The sequence below is a fragment of the Dama dama genome, chromosome 5 (assembly GCF_033118175.1).
Source record: "Dama dama isolate Ldn47 chromosome 5, ASM3311817v1, whole genome shotgun sequence".
In the NCBI taxonomy this organism is placed as follows: domain Eukaryota; kingdom Metazoa; phylum Chordata; class Mammalia; order Artiodactyla; family Cervidae; genus Dama; species Dama dama.
In genome coordinates, this window is record NC_083685.1 from 33,040,144 (window position 1) to 33,054,852 (window position 14,709).

The 14,709-nt window shown below is 38.7% G+C and overlaps 1 pseudogene; it reads left to right on the forward strand.

The window, feature by feature from the left end:
* The first annotated feature begins 5,335 nt into the window (after window positions 1-5,335).
* On the forward strand, window positions 5,336-6,261 carry LOC133055524 (heterogeneous nuclear ribonucleoprotein A1-like; annotated as a pseudogene).
* The last annotated feature ends 8,448 nt before the right edge of the window (window positions 6,262-14,709 follow it).

The following is a 14,709-nucleotide window of genomic DNA, read 5'->3' on the forward strand; positions in this document are numbered from 1 at the left end:
CAGTAGTTTGAGCATTCTTAGGCATTTCCCCCTTTGGTATTGGAATGAAAATCGACCTTTCCCAGTCCTGTGGCCACTGCTCATTTTTCCAAGTTTGCTGACATACTGAGTGCGGCACCTTAATAGCATCATCGTTTAGAATTTGAAATAGCTCAGCTATAATTCTATCACCTCCTTTGGCTTTGTTTATAGTAATACTTCCTAAGGCCCACTTGACTTCACATTCCAGGATATCTAGCTGTAGGTGAGTGACCACACCATTGTGGTTATCTTGGTCTTTAAGACTTTTTCACAGTTCTTCTGTGTATTCTTGCCACCTCTTCTTAATCTCTTCTTCTTCTGTTATGTCCTTGCCATTTCTGTTCTTTATTGGGCCTATCTTGCATGAAATATTCCCTTGTTATCTCGAATTTTCTTGAAGAGATGTCTAGCCTTTCCCATTCTATTGTTTTCCTCCATTTCTTTGCATCATTCACTTAGGAAGGCTCTTTTATCTTTCCTTGCTATTCTCCAGAACTCTGCATTCAGATGAGTGTAACTTTCCTTTTGTCCTTTGCCATTAGCATCTCTTCTTTTCTCAGTTGTTTGTAAGGTCTCCTCAGACAACCACTTTGCCTTCTTGCATATCTTTTTCTTGGGAATGGTTTTAGTCAACACCTCCTATACAATGGTATGAACCTCAGTCCATAGTTCTGTGGGCACTCTGTCTACCAGATTTAGTCCCTTGAATTTATTCATCACCTGCATTATATAAGCACAAGGGATTTGATTTAGGTCATTCCTGAATAGCCTAGTGATTTTTGCTGCTTTCTTCTATTTAAGCCTGAATTTTGCAATATGGAGCTAATGATCACAGTAAGCTCCAGGTCTTGATTTTACTGACTGTATAGAGCTTATCCATCTTTGGCAGCAAAGAGTATAATCAATCTGATTTCAGTATTGACCATCTGGTGATGTGCATGTATAGAATCCTCTCTTATGTTGTTGGATGAGGGTGTTTGCTGTGACCAGTGTGTTCTCTTGGCAAAACTCTGTTAGCCTTTACCCTGCTTCATTTTGTACTCCAAGGCCAAACTTGCCTGTTATTCTAGGTATCTCTTGTCTTCCTACTTTTGCATTTCAATACCCTATGTGAAAAGGACATCTATTTTTGGTGTTAGTTCTAGGAGTTCCTGTAGGTCTTCATAGAATCATTCAGCTTTAGCTTCTTTGGCATTTGTGGTTGGGGCATAGACTTGGATTACTGTGATATTGAATGGTTTGCCTTGGAAATGAACAGAGATCACTCTGTCATTTTTGAGATTGCACCCAAGTACTGCATTTCAGACTCTTTTGTTGACTATGAGGGCTACTCCATTCCTTCTAAGGGATTCCTGCCCTTAGATATAATGTAAATATACATCTGAATTAAATTTGCCCTTTCCCATCCATTTTAGTTCATTGTTTTCTAAAATGTCGATGTTCACTCTTGCCATCTCCTGTTAGACCACTTCCAATTTACCTTGATTCATGGACCTACCATTCCAAGTTCCTATGCAATATTGTTCTTTACAGCATCAGACTTTACTTGCACAACCAGACACAACCACAGCTCGGCATCATTTCTGCTCTGACTCAGGCTCTTCATTCTTTCTGGAAATTATTTCTCTATCCTTTTCCAGTAGCATATTGGAGACCTACTGACTCAGGGGCCTCATCTTTCAGTATCATATCTTTTTGCCTTTTTCATACTGTTCATGGGGTTCTCAAGGTAAGAATACTGAAGTGGTTTGCCATTCCCTTCTCCAGGGGACCATGTTTTGTCAGGCCCTGACTAGCAGAAACGTGTCCTTTTGGTGCTCTATGTAGCTAGATTACATGTCTGGTGGCCGGGTTGTCCCACTTGCTGGTCCTCCTTGAATGTGTGAACTTTCACCAGCTGTCAGAGATTGGTCTACATGCCGCCGATGGACCGAGGCAGCGGCCCTGCTGAAGTCACCAGGAAGAGGGTCCGGGGAGGGCTGGAGCCAACGTTGGAGGATGCCAAGGAGTGGAGGGCTCTCTGGCTTCACTGCTGCCACTGGCCGCCCTGGGACTGAGCCACTGACCAAGAGTGGATGCACCCTGTCCTCTCCTCTGCCATTGATATAAATTGATGTACAACCTTTTTGGAGGCCTATTTTGACAGTGGTTATTAAATTCTTACATGCTATTGACACTGAAGACCATTCTCTGTGGATTATTAGGTCAAACCATTTTAAATTTCTTTTTTTTAAAAATTTTATGTCCAAACTGGCTTAATTTCCACCAACTGCTTATGGTGCAACCCAGTGCTACAGCAGGTTGAGTAATATTCCATTGTATGTGTACATATACATATAGTATGTATTGCTTCCATGTTTTGGCTATTGTAAATAGTGTTGCTACGAACATTAGGGTGCACATATCTTTTCAAGTTAGAGTTTTCATCTTTTCCAAACATAAGGGCAATTTTTAGTAACTTTTCTATTTTAAGAAATTTCTAGATTTATGGAAAAGGTATAAAGACAGTATAGAGAGTTCTCTTATATTCTGCATCTTATTTCCCTGATTGCGAACATCTTATCTATGTATGAAATATTTGTTGTATTAGTGAATCAGTATTGATGCAATGTTATTAACTCAAGACCATATTTTTAAAATTTCTTTAATTTTTTTCTTCTGCTGTTCTATCCCAGGATCCAATACAAGATGTCATGTCAACATTTAGTAGTTGTGTTTGCATGGAATTCTTTTGGCTGTGACCATTTCTCAGACTTATCTTGTTTTCAAGGACCTTGACAATTTTGAATAATACTGGTCAGATATTTTGTAGAATGTGGTTCAGTCTGGGTTTGTCTTTTTCTATTTCCCGTGAACAGACTGAGGATATGTGTCTTGGGAGAAAAGTCATAGATAAAGTGGCATTTTCATCAAATCACAACAAGGATACGTATTCTCAACATGATTTATCATTGTTGATGCCAACCTTGATCACCTGGGTCAGATAATATTTGTCCACCACGGTTTCCAACATAGTTTCTCCTTTGCCCCATTTTCATCCTGAATTCTTTGGAAGGAAGTCACTAAGGACTGGTGGGAGGGAAGGATGTGATGTTCCACCAGCTCCACCATATTAAGGGGACAGTATCTACATAAATTATTTGGAATTCTTCTACACTGGGCATTTTTTTTTTTATTCTCAGTCATTTATTTATTTAGTTAATCATTTATTTAGATGAGTATGGATTCTAGGTATTTGTTTTATGCTTTGAGTCATAATCCAGTAATATGTTATTTGCTTAATTGTTAGAATGGTTCCAGTTTTGGCCATTGGGAGCTTTTTCAATTGATTTCTGTTCCCCTTTTACATGCTCCCATCTGTGTGTGTATGTGTGTGTGCATGTGTGTGTATTTGTGTGTGTGCGTGTTTAATATAGCATTTCCTACTTTTTGGATTAATTATGCTCCAGGCTCATATTGTGTATTACATTCCCCAGGCCTAGAATCAACCATTTTTTTTCAAGGAGCTCTGGTTCTGTGCTGGATGTGCTCATTACACCTAAGTCTTCCAGGCAACCTTTTGCTCTAAGTATTGCTGGATCTCTCCATCTATATTTATGTTAAATTGAACATGAGTTCACACTGAAGGCACCACGTCCAATCCATAACTATATGGGTTCTTCTAGCTACTCCCCTTGCTTCTGTGTAAACTTCCCCCCCAACAGTGAGGCTCCTGGCTCTGTAATTTGGCATCCATTTACCTATCTGTTCAATTCCAGCATAATCTAGGGTTTCAGAATTATCAACCTATACTCCTGCAAGAAACAATGCTACCTACTGGAGTACAGTGCTTACAAGCAGTTTCTTTTTTGTCCATTTATTTCCAAAGTTGCTTATATCAAAACATTTTCCACACCCTTCTCTGAGAGGTTGGGGCTTCCCTGGTGGTTCAGATGGTAAAGCGTCTGCCTGCAATGTGGGAGACCCAGGTTCAATCCCTGGGTCAGAAAGATCCCCTGGAGAAGAAAATGGCCAACCACTCCAGTATTCTTGCCTGGAAATTTCCACGGATGGAGGAGCCTGGTAGGCTACAGCCATGGGGTCGCAAAGAGTTGGACACGACTGAGCAACTTCTCTTCACTTCTCTGAGAGTTTATATCACACACTTGTAATACAGTTAGATTCTCTTGCCACAGTTTGCCTTCCATTTTGGGATCCCTGACCTCCTTGAATTTTTGTTTGTGTATATTAAAGTTTACTTCCTGTGGTGAAAGATTCTATGAGTTTTGACAAGTACATAGTAATATGTGTCCGACACTATAGTATGAAACAAAATAGTTAGAGCACTAAAAATTTCTCTGTGCTTCAATCAATCAACACTTCCCTGACTCCCAAGACCCTGACAATCACTAATCTGTTTTCCTTCTCCATAGTTTTGTCTTTTTCAAAATGTCATGCAAATGGAATCATAAAATATGCTGCCTTTTCAAGACTAGCTTCTTTCACTTGGTGATATTCTTACAATTCATACATGTTGTTTTGTGGGTTGATAGTTCATCCATTTATATCACTGGATAACATCCCATTATACTAATATACCATGGTTTATTCATTTATTCATCTATTCAAATACATCTAGGTAGCTTCCAGTTTTTCATGGTGGTAAGTAAAGCTGATTTATAATTCATTCATGTGCAGATTTCTGTATAAGTTTCAAATCAATTGGGTAAAACTGGAGTTCATCTCCAGTAAGCTATGTTTAGCTTATAAGAAACTTCCAACATATATCTCAAAGCAGTTATAACATTTTGCTTTCCCACCAGCAGTAAATGGGAGTTACTGTTGGTCCACATATTCATCAGTGATGGATACTGTCAGATTTTAGGTTTTAGCCATTCCAATAGGTGCACAGTAGTATGTCATTACTGTTTAATTTTTATTTCCTTAAAGGCACATGACATTGAGGATGTTTTCATATGCTTATTTGCCACTGTATATTTTCAGTGGTGAGTTTTTTATTCAGTTTTTTGCTCTTTATTAAGTTGTTTTCTTAGTATAAAGTTGTTTTCTTAGTATAGAGGACTGAGACACTTTATTATTATGTAATTTTTTATATTTTGGATATGTCATTTATCTTATAAGTGATTCACAGTTTTTTTTAATCTGTGATTTTCCATTCTCTTAATGGTGGTTTTTTGTTTTTGTTTTTTTTTTTTTGCAGAACATTGCTTTTGTAAATGTTTTAAAAAATTAAATAAATTCTACTTTTTGCCTGTGGATGCTGCTGGGTAAGCATCATTGAAGCCTCTCCCTCTCCACTGCAATCAAGTCTAAGTCAGAGTTTCCCAAAGAGCCTGAACAGCTGCAGAAGTTCTTTATCAGAGGATTGAGCTTTGAAACAACCAAAGAGAGTCTGAGGAGCCATTCTGAGCAATGCGGAATGCTCACAGGCTGTGTGGTGATGAGGGTTCCAAGCACCAAGTACTCCAGAGGTTTGTCACACAGGCTACTGTGGAGGAGGTGGATGCGGCCATGAATGCAAGACCATACAAGGCAGACGGAAGAGTTGTGGAACCAAGGAGGGCCGTCTCCAGAGAAGATTCTCAAAGACCTGGTGCCCACTTAACTGTGAAAAAGATGTTTATTGGTGGCATTAAAGAAGACACTGAAGAACATCACCTGAGGGGTTTTGAACAGTTTGGTAAAATTGAAGTGGTTGAAATCATGACTAACAGAGGCAGCGGCAAAGAGAGAGGCATTGTAGCTTTTGATTACCATGACTCCATAAACAAGATTGTCATTTAGAAATACTACACTGTGAATGGCCACAACTATGAAGTAAGAAAAGCCCTATCTAAGCAAGAGATGGCTAGTGCTTCATCCATCCAGAGAGGTCAACGTGGTTCTAGAAACTTTGGTGGTGGTCATGGAGGTGGTTTTGGTGGGAATGACAAGTCTGGTCATGGAGGAAACGTCAGTGGTCAAGGTGGCTTTGGTGGCAGCCATGATGGTGGTGGTGGATATGGTGGCAGTGGGGATGGCTATAATGATGGGAGCAGTTTTGGAGGTGGCAGGAAGCCACAAGGATTTTGGTAATTACAACAATCAGTCTTCAATTTTGGACCCATGAAAGGAGGAAACTTTGTAAGCAGGAGTTCTGACCCCTATGATGGAGGTCAATGCTTTTTTAAACCATGAAACCAAGGTGGCTATGGTGGTTCCAGTAGCAACAGTAGCTATGGCAGGGGCAAATGGTGTTAATTACTGCCAGGAAACCAAGCTTAGCAGGAGATGAGAACCAGAGAAGTGACAGCTTCTCCACCAAAGCAGGTTGCAAATAAATTTCAAATGGAACCTGGCATCACCCTGAAGGAATTCTAACTTCATACTGTTGGGATAGTTTATCAAAATGGCTTCAGAGTAGACAAATGTTACATAACACATTAAAAAAAAAGAGAGGTACATTTATTCAATGTCATGTTCAGCCTATTACATTTAGCAATCAACAACATGGGTGCAAAAAAGAAATCTACATTAAAATCCTTTGTTGAAATGCTTTATGCATTCCACAGAATAGAAACTGAAATAACCTGTTACACAATTGGTCACAAGTACAGTCCTCAAGTTTTTTGCCCACACACTTGAGTATTGTCTAAAGCATTTCTTCTTTGTAGCAGCTAGGCCCTGCCACAGATTTGTGAACTCAAGCCAGGGAATGAAGCTTGTGTATCATCCATTATTATGTGTAAACAAAAAAGATTTAATACCCTCAAAAAATTAAATAAATTTCAACTTATACATATATTTTTCTTCCATGGGTTTGCTTTCAGTGTTGAAATTACCACTAAATTGCAGGTAATGCAGAGTTTTTCCTATGTATTCTTCTAGAAGTTTTGCAACTTTGCATTACATTTAGGTCAATGGTATATTTTGAATTAATATTTGTGGAAAATGTGAGATCTATGTCCAGTATCTTTATTATTTTTTCTTTCTTTCTTTAAAAAGATGGGGACTTTTTATTATTCTAGCACCATCAATGGAAAAGACTATCCTTGTGTTATATTGCTTTTTTGCTTTTGTCAAAAATCAGTTGACTTTATCTGTGTGGGGCTATTTCTTAGTTCTCTGTTTATTCCTTTGACTATATGTCTATTCTTTCACCAATACCACACTCTCTTGATTACTGTTGCATGATAGTGAATCTTGAAATTGAGTGTTTGCTTTCCCAGCGTATAATTATTGGAATTGGTTTGTTGTTACCACCAAAAAAATTGCTAGTATTTTGATAGTGTTGTATTAAGTCAATATATCAATTTGGAAAAAAAAAAAAACCTGACTTCTTGACTACGTTGAGTTTTCTAATCCATGAACACAAAATGTCTCCATTTACTTAGTTTTTTTTTTTTTTTTTAATCAGCTTTTTTTGTTTAAAATTTTTGGTACATTGTAAATGGAATTTTAAAATTTAATATTCTAATTTTCTTTGTTGATATATAGGAAGGATTGAGGGCAGAAGGAGAAGGGAATGACAGAGGATGAGATGGTTGGATGGCATCATCGACTCAATGGACATGGGTTTGGGTGGACTCCGGGAGTTGGTGATGGACAGGGAGGCCTGGCGTGCTGCGGTTCATGGGGTCGCAAAGAGCTGGACACGACCGAGCAGCTGAACTGAACTGATAGGAAATCAACTGATTTTTAAAAGCATACTGACTTTATATCAGCTACCATGCTGTATTCATTAATTATTTTTCATTGTCTATCCATTTTATTGGTTATTTTTCAGGCTATCTACACAGTCAATCACCTTTGAGTAAAAACTGTTTCATTCTTTCTTTTAAATTTTGTGTATATTTAATTTTCTCTTCCTCATCTTATTGAATGTTAGGACTTCCAGTACAGTGCTGGATAGGAACTCAGAAAGAAGATATTCTTGCCTTACCCCTGGATTTATGTGAAAAGAATTAGTCCTGCTTCACAAAAGATGATATTAGCTATAAGGTTTTTATTTTTTTAAAATACGTATAACTTTTGTTAAGTTGTTGTATTTCTAGTTTTCTTTTAAAGTTTTTATTATAATTGATTACTTTTTTCAAATGGTTTCCTGCTATTATTCCATAAAAAGTTATGGAAGAAATGCAAAGGAATATTTGGCAAACTCAGAATTTCCTTACTAACCATTTAATATGCATGGGGTCAGCAGTAATAACTTCCCTCTTTCGTGGGTGATAGTGGTAATATATGTCTTCTTTCTTTTTCTTATCTAGCCTGCATAGAGGTATCGATTTTATTGATCTTTCAAAGAACCAGCTTTTGATTCAGACTATTTTTTCTTAGTTTTATTGTTTTTAAATCCATTGATTCTTTTGTTCTAATTTTTCATTATTTCTTTTCCTCTTATTGTTTTAGAGATTTGTTTTGTAGTTTTCTAAAGTAAGTACTTTGTTGGAGAAGGAAATGGCAGCCCACTCCAGTATTCTCACCTGGAAAATCCCATGGATGGAGGAACTTGGTAGGCTATAGTCCGTGGGGTCGCAAAGAGTCGGACATGACTGAGTGACTTCACTTTTCTTTCTTAAGGTAAGTACTTAGGTTGTGGCCAGTGTGCTTTCTGCAAAATCAAGTTTTATAATAAGATATGTGATGGGGGTTCTGATACACACCTGGGATTTGACATTGCTTTGGTGATGGCAGAAGGCAGAAGGGACAGCAGTCATCAGCTGCCTCTGATATTTCAACCTTAGGTAATAGACCAACACAGGACATGTTGCTAAAAGTGTAGATGAGGAAAACAGAGGGCTAAGAACAAATTAAAGGTCTATATAAAGTCAGTATGTTTTCAAAGGCACATTCAACTTCCAGTCCTTTTGAGAGAAAGGACCATTCTGCTCATGACTTTCACACATTCCTGCTGATACAACAATTCTAGGATGGTATCAGAGTTGAATCATTACTTATTGAATTCAGGATTTCAGACCATCCAGAGAATGAGTAGAATCCTGAGTTAACCATGAATGCCCAACCATCTGAACTGAGCAGAAAAGGGTCCTTCCACAGAAATGATGCTGTTCATGGCTGCCATGATTTTGCTACCTACAGCTGATTTATAAGACCATGTGACAGTGTTATATTTACATAGATATAGAATAGAATAAGGGGCTTCCCTGGTGGCTCAGAGGTTAAAGCGTCTGCCTGCAATGTGGGAGACCTGGGTTCGATCCCTAGGTCGGGAAGATCCCCTGGAGAAGGAAATGACAACCCACTCCAGTATTCTTGGCTGGAGAATCCCATGGACGGAGGAGCCTGGTGGGCTACAGTCTACTTCAAAAACTCTGATTAAGACAACAGTCTGGATGTCTCTGGGGGCTATCATTGCTGAGGTCTTATTAATGCTGGCTCCTCACTTCACCTTGACAGAGGATGTGTGCTTTTGCTGTGTTCTCAATCTTCTACTTTGAAAATGTCAAATTTCATCAAGTGTTGTATGTATTTCTGATATTCATTTTGAAGGAGCATGACTTCTAGACAAACTTCTATTACTTCTTTTTTTTTTTTTTTTGATCTTTGCAAAGCACTTGCTTTATGTTCTTTTTTTAAAATTTATTTATTTATTTTTTCAGTGGGTTTTGTCATACATTGACATGAATCAGCAATAGATTTACACGTATTCCCCATCCCGATCCCCCCTCCCACCTCCCTCTCCACCCGATTCCTCTGGGTCTTCCCAGTGCACCAGGCCCGAGCACTTGTCTCATGCATCCCACCTGGGCTGGTGATCTGTTTCACCATAGATAATATACATGCTGTTCTTTCGCAACATCCCACCCTCACCTTCTCCCACAGAGTTCAAAAGTCTGTTCTGTACTTCTGTGTCTCTTTTTCTGTTTTGCATAAAGGGTTGTCGTTACCATCTTTCTAAATTCCATATATATGTGTTAGTATGCTGTAATGTTCTTTATCTTTCTGGCTTACTTCACTCTGTATAAGGGGCTCCAGTTTCATCCATCTCATTAGAACTGGTTCAAATGCATTCTTTTTAATGGCTGAGTAATATTCCATGGTCTATATGTACCACAGCTTCCTTATCCATTCATCTGCTGATGGGCATCTAGGTTGCTTCCATGTCCTGGCTATTATAAACTTTGTTTCATTCTCTTATTCTTTGTTTATTTTTAAAATAGCAAGTGTTTACCGTGCATTGGCGAAGGCAATGGCAACCCACTCCAGCGCTCTTGCCTGGAAAATCCCATGGATGGAGAAGCCTGGAGGGCTACAGTCCATGGGGTCATGAAGAGTCAGACACAACTGAGTGACTTCACTTTCACTTTTCACTTTCATGCATTGGAGAAGGAAATGGCAACACAGTCCAGTGTTCTTGCCTGGAGAATCCCAGCGACGGGGGAGCCTGGTGGGCTGCCGTCTATGGGGTCGCACAGAGTCGGACATGACTAAAGCAACTTAGCAGCAGCAGCAACCATGCATTAGGCTCTATTCTTCCTTAGCTACTTCCTAGAGTAGGAGACAGATTAAAAAAAAAAAACAAATAAAAAGATATGTAATATGATTGTGATTAAAGAATCTGCCTGCAATGCAGGAGACACAAATTCGACCCCTGGGTGGGGGAAGATCCCCTGGAGGAGGAAAATGGCAACCGACTCCAGTATTCTCGCCTGAAAAATCCCCAGGACAGAGGAATCTGAGGGGCTACAGTCCAAAGGGTCGCAAAGAGTGGACAAGACTGAGTGATTAAGCAAGCAAGCAAAGAAAGCAATGATTGTGATTATGCTATGATGATTCTATGACTGGGATTGATGTGATTGTGTGCATGTGTTAGGCAGGAAGTTAAGAAAGGGTATTTTGGGGAAGTGATGTTTAAACAAAGATTTGATTGAAGTGAAGGAGTGAGCATTGTAAAACTTGAAGGATAAAGGATTCTAGGCAGTGGGGAGCCTTAAGTAAAAATAAGCAGGCCATCTTGGGGGAGCTCCTCCAATGACCCTGGCCCTGGAGGCCAAATCCAGTTGTGGTGGTAGGAACAGCAGGCGGGCAAAGAGCCTGTAGCACCTTCAAGACCACATAGAGTTTAGATGCAACACGGTGGGCGTGTTTTAAACAGAAGAGTGAATGATTACTCTAGCAGCTGTGAAGAGAATCACTATTGACAAATTTGTTCTGCTTTGGGTAAAACAAAACACGGATATGCAGCATTTTGCTTGGAGCTCAGAATGAATTGAACAGATACTTCAATAAAAAATAACAGTGGAAAAGTCCTGCTATTCTTCAGTTAGGTGTTTTTAAGAAATTCTATGGACTGAATCTCAAGACTGTGTTGTTAAAATAAAGAGACAGAGAGGATTATTAGAGAAAATGACGAATGATTTTAGTCTTGTCTTATAACTGAGCTAATGGCCAGGATTGGATATCAGCTGGGATGAGAAGTAATTGTGCTTTTGTGCTTGGAGAGAGTCAATGAATGCATCTTCAAGAACCTGTGCTGACAGGAAGTGAATTGAGACCTGGGACAGTGAGGTCCCCTGAGTCCCAGTTCTGAAACTTTGTGAGACGAGATTCTTGGACCTCTACCTTTGATATCTCTTTTACTGTTACGTCTTTTAGTTATTGCCTCAGCTGTGTGGAAACATGGATGCTGTCTATTCCTGGAAGGACAAATAATGTCATCACTAATCCCATAGTAGAATATGTATAGATAGTCGAAGATTTGTAACTGTTTTAAATAAGGAATATAAAGGTTGGTTTCCACTAAGCTGGGTGGTGATGTCCTGTTACTGAGCTCCTATACTAAAGAACTTGAGGAGAACTATATCATTCACTTATGCAAATCCTCTGTGCTTAAAGTTCATCAAATTCAATGCTCATTGTCAGGATAACAGAACAGGATAAACTAAACGTGTATCAAGTAGGTTCTTTCACATCATTTGGTCCCGTGCTTTTTTCCAGCATACAATATAGTCTACTTCTCCTTTAATGTATAAATCTTCTAAGGTTCGCATCATGTTTTGTATTTATAATCTGTGAATTTTTCTACCATCCCTACCACATTGTTTCTTATTTATTTATATTTTGTTTTTGCACTGTATTTAATAAAGTGATTATCTAGAGCAGTTGAACACTACTGTCATATTCTATAATATGCACAGTGTATTTTTTCTATTTCAGTTCAGTTCAGTTCAGTTGCTTAGTCATGTCTGACTGCAACCCAATGGACTGCAGCACTCCAGGCCTCCATAAATATTAGAGAAATGACTCATTATGGATAGTGTAGCTGTTCATTAATTTACCTGTTCTTTTTATTTCCTTATTTATTTACTGTCTTACATTTAATAGACATCTGGCAAGTATCTGTAAGAATACTAGAGGACACATGTACAAAAGATAAGTAAGGTATAGTTAGATGAGCTGACCTTCTAGTAGAGATGATCGTAATAGAATATAATGAGGGCTTCGTGACAAAGGAATAAAATGCAGAAGTAGCATAGATGCGGGAAGCATTTCTTACTAGGAAGGATAAGGAAAGTATTTTGAAAAGAAGCAACACTGAGGGGGATTTTCAAAGTGAAGTAGGATTTGTTCATGTAGAGGATCAAGATGACCCTAAAGGGCACAGAGACCTACAAACACAAGGCATAATCAGGAGAAACCAAATTTCTCCCATGGAATTGAAGTATGAGATAGTAATTAGGGACTGGAAGGTTGATGGGAGCCATTTAGTAAAGACTCTTTATGTTTTGCTAAGGAATTCAGATTTTGTTTTATAAACCATGAATAGTCAATCATTATCTTAGTACATTTGGGCTGCCATAACAAAGGTGACTTATAAACAACATAAATGCATTGCAGTTTTGGAGGCTGGGGAGTCCAAGAACACGGTGCCAACTGACTCAGTGTCTGGTGAGAGCCTGTGCTTTCCCTGTGACCTCACATGGTGGAAGGAGTGAAGGGACTCTTAGGGGTCTCTTTTTATAACACACTGATCCCATTCATCAGGACTCTGCCTCATGACCTAAACACCTCCCCAGAGCCCCACCTCCAAACACCATCACATTTGGGATTAGGTTTCAATTTATGCATTTTGGTGGAGCACATGTATTGTCATTAGCATTCAATAAAGGTCTGACCACAGTTAAGGACTGGATTGTGTCTCCTCAATTCATATGCTGAAGCCTGAACCTCTAACACAACTGTATTTGGAGATAATGCTTTATAGGTAAGTAAGAGGTAATTAAGATTTAATGAGGCCAACAGCTTTCATTTACATGATATTGTTATGTTAACTATAATTATTATGCTGTACTTTACATTCCTAGTACTTATTTATCCTATAATTAGAAGTTTGTATCTTTTGACCACACAACTTATAGTGGCTCAGCTGGTAAAGAACTTACCTGCCAATGCAGGAGATACAAGAGACCCAGGTTCAATCCCGGGGTTGCAAAGATTCGCTGGGGAAGGAAATGGCAACCCAGCCCAGTATTCTTGCCCAAGAAATTCCATGGACAGAGGAGCATGGTGTGCCATGGTCCACGGGGTCACAAAGAGTTGGACACAACTGAGTGTGAACATGCACCTTTTGACCAACTTTATCCAGTTCCCCCTTCCTCACCCCTGCCTTGGATAGTCACAAATCTGATCTCATTAAGTTTAGTCTTTTTGGTTTTGTTAGTAGATCCTGAGTTATCACAGTGAAAACAACTTTTTTTTTTCTATTTAATTTTGTATCTATACGAGGTCATGGATATTTGCCAAACTTATGTGATCATCATTTCCTGTATATGTAGGTCAAATTATTATACTGTACACCTTAAACTTACGGATGGCTATATGTCAATTATAATCTCAATAAAATAGAAAAAAATTAAAAAGAAAGGAAAAAAGATTAAATGAGGCCATAAGAATGGGGCCTTAATCTAATATGACTTGTGTTATATTAGAACACATTAGAATATAATATATTATCTTAGAAAAAGATAGCAGGATGTGCATGAGCAGGGGAAAGCCCATGTGAGCAATGATGAGAAGGCGGCTGTCTGCAAGCCAGGGAGGGAGCCAGAGAAGCCAAACCTGTCAACACCCCAATCTTGGGCATCCAGCCTCCAGGACTGTGAGAAAACAAATATCTATTTTTTAAGCCACCTAGTCTGTAATGTCTTGTTATAGCAGCCCTAGAAGATTAAGACAATTACTAAATTATTTCACAATATTTTTCCTCTCTTTGACCTCAATTATTGCTCTCTGTAGTCATCTTTCTGTCTCCTTCCTCACTACTTCTTTCCTGTTTTCTTTGGCTCACTTTCTTTCTTAGTCTCCTTAAATGCTCTCTTTCTAGATGTTGGTATTCTCCTGGTGTTTGCTGGTGGTGATGTTGTGTTCTCAAACTGTCTCATTCTCAGTCTATATGTCTCCTTGGTCAATTTTATCTGATTCTGTGATTTAAATACTGCTCTTTCACTGATGACTTTAAATCCCGCTCTTAAGCTCAGACTTTGCTTCTGAGCTCCTGACTGATACAGACAGTATCCCTATTTCACGTCTTCACATACACTACTCACACAAGTGGCTTAAAGACAGCACATTCCAAAATGAATTATGATATTCCATTCCCCATCTGTTTCTATTTGTGTGACCTAATTCAGAATATATTATAGCCATTTACTCAGTCACCTAAGCTGAAATTATGAGAGTCATTCTATG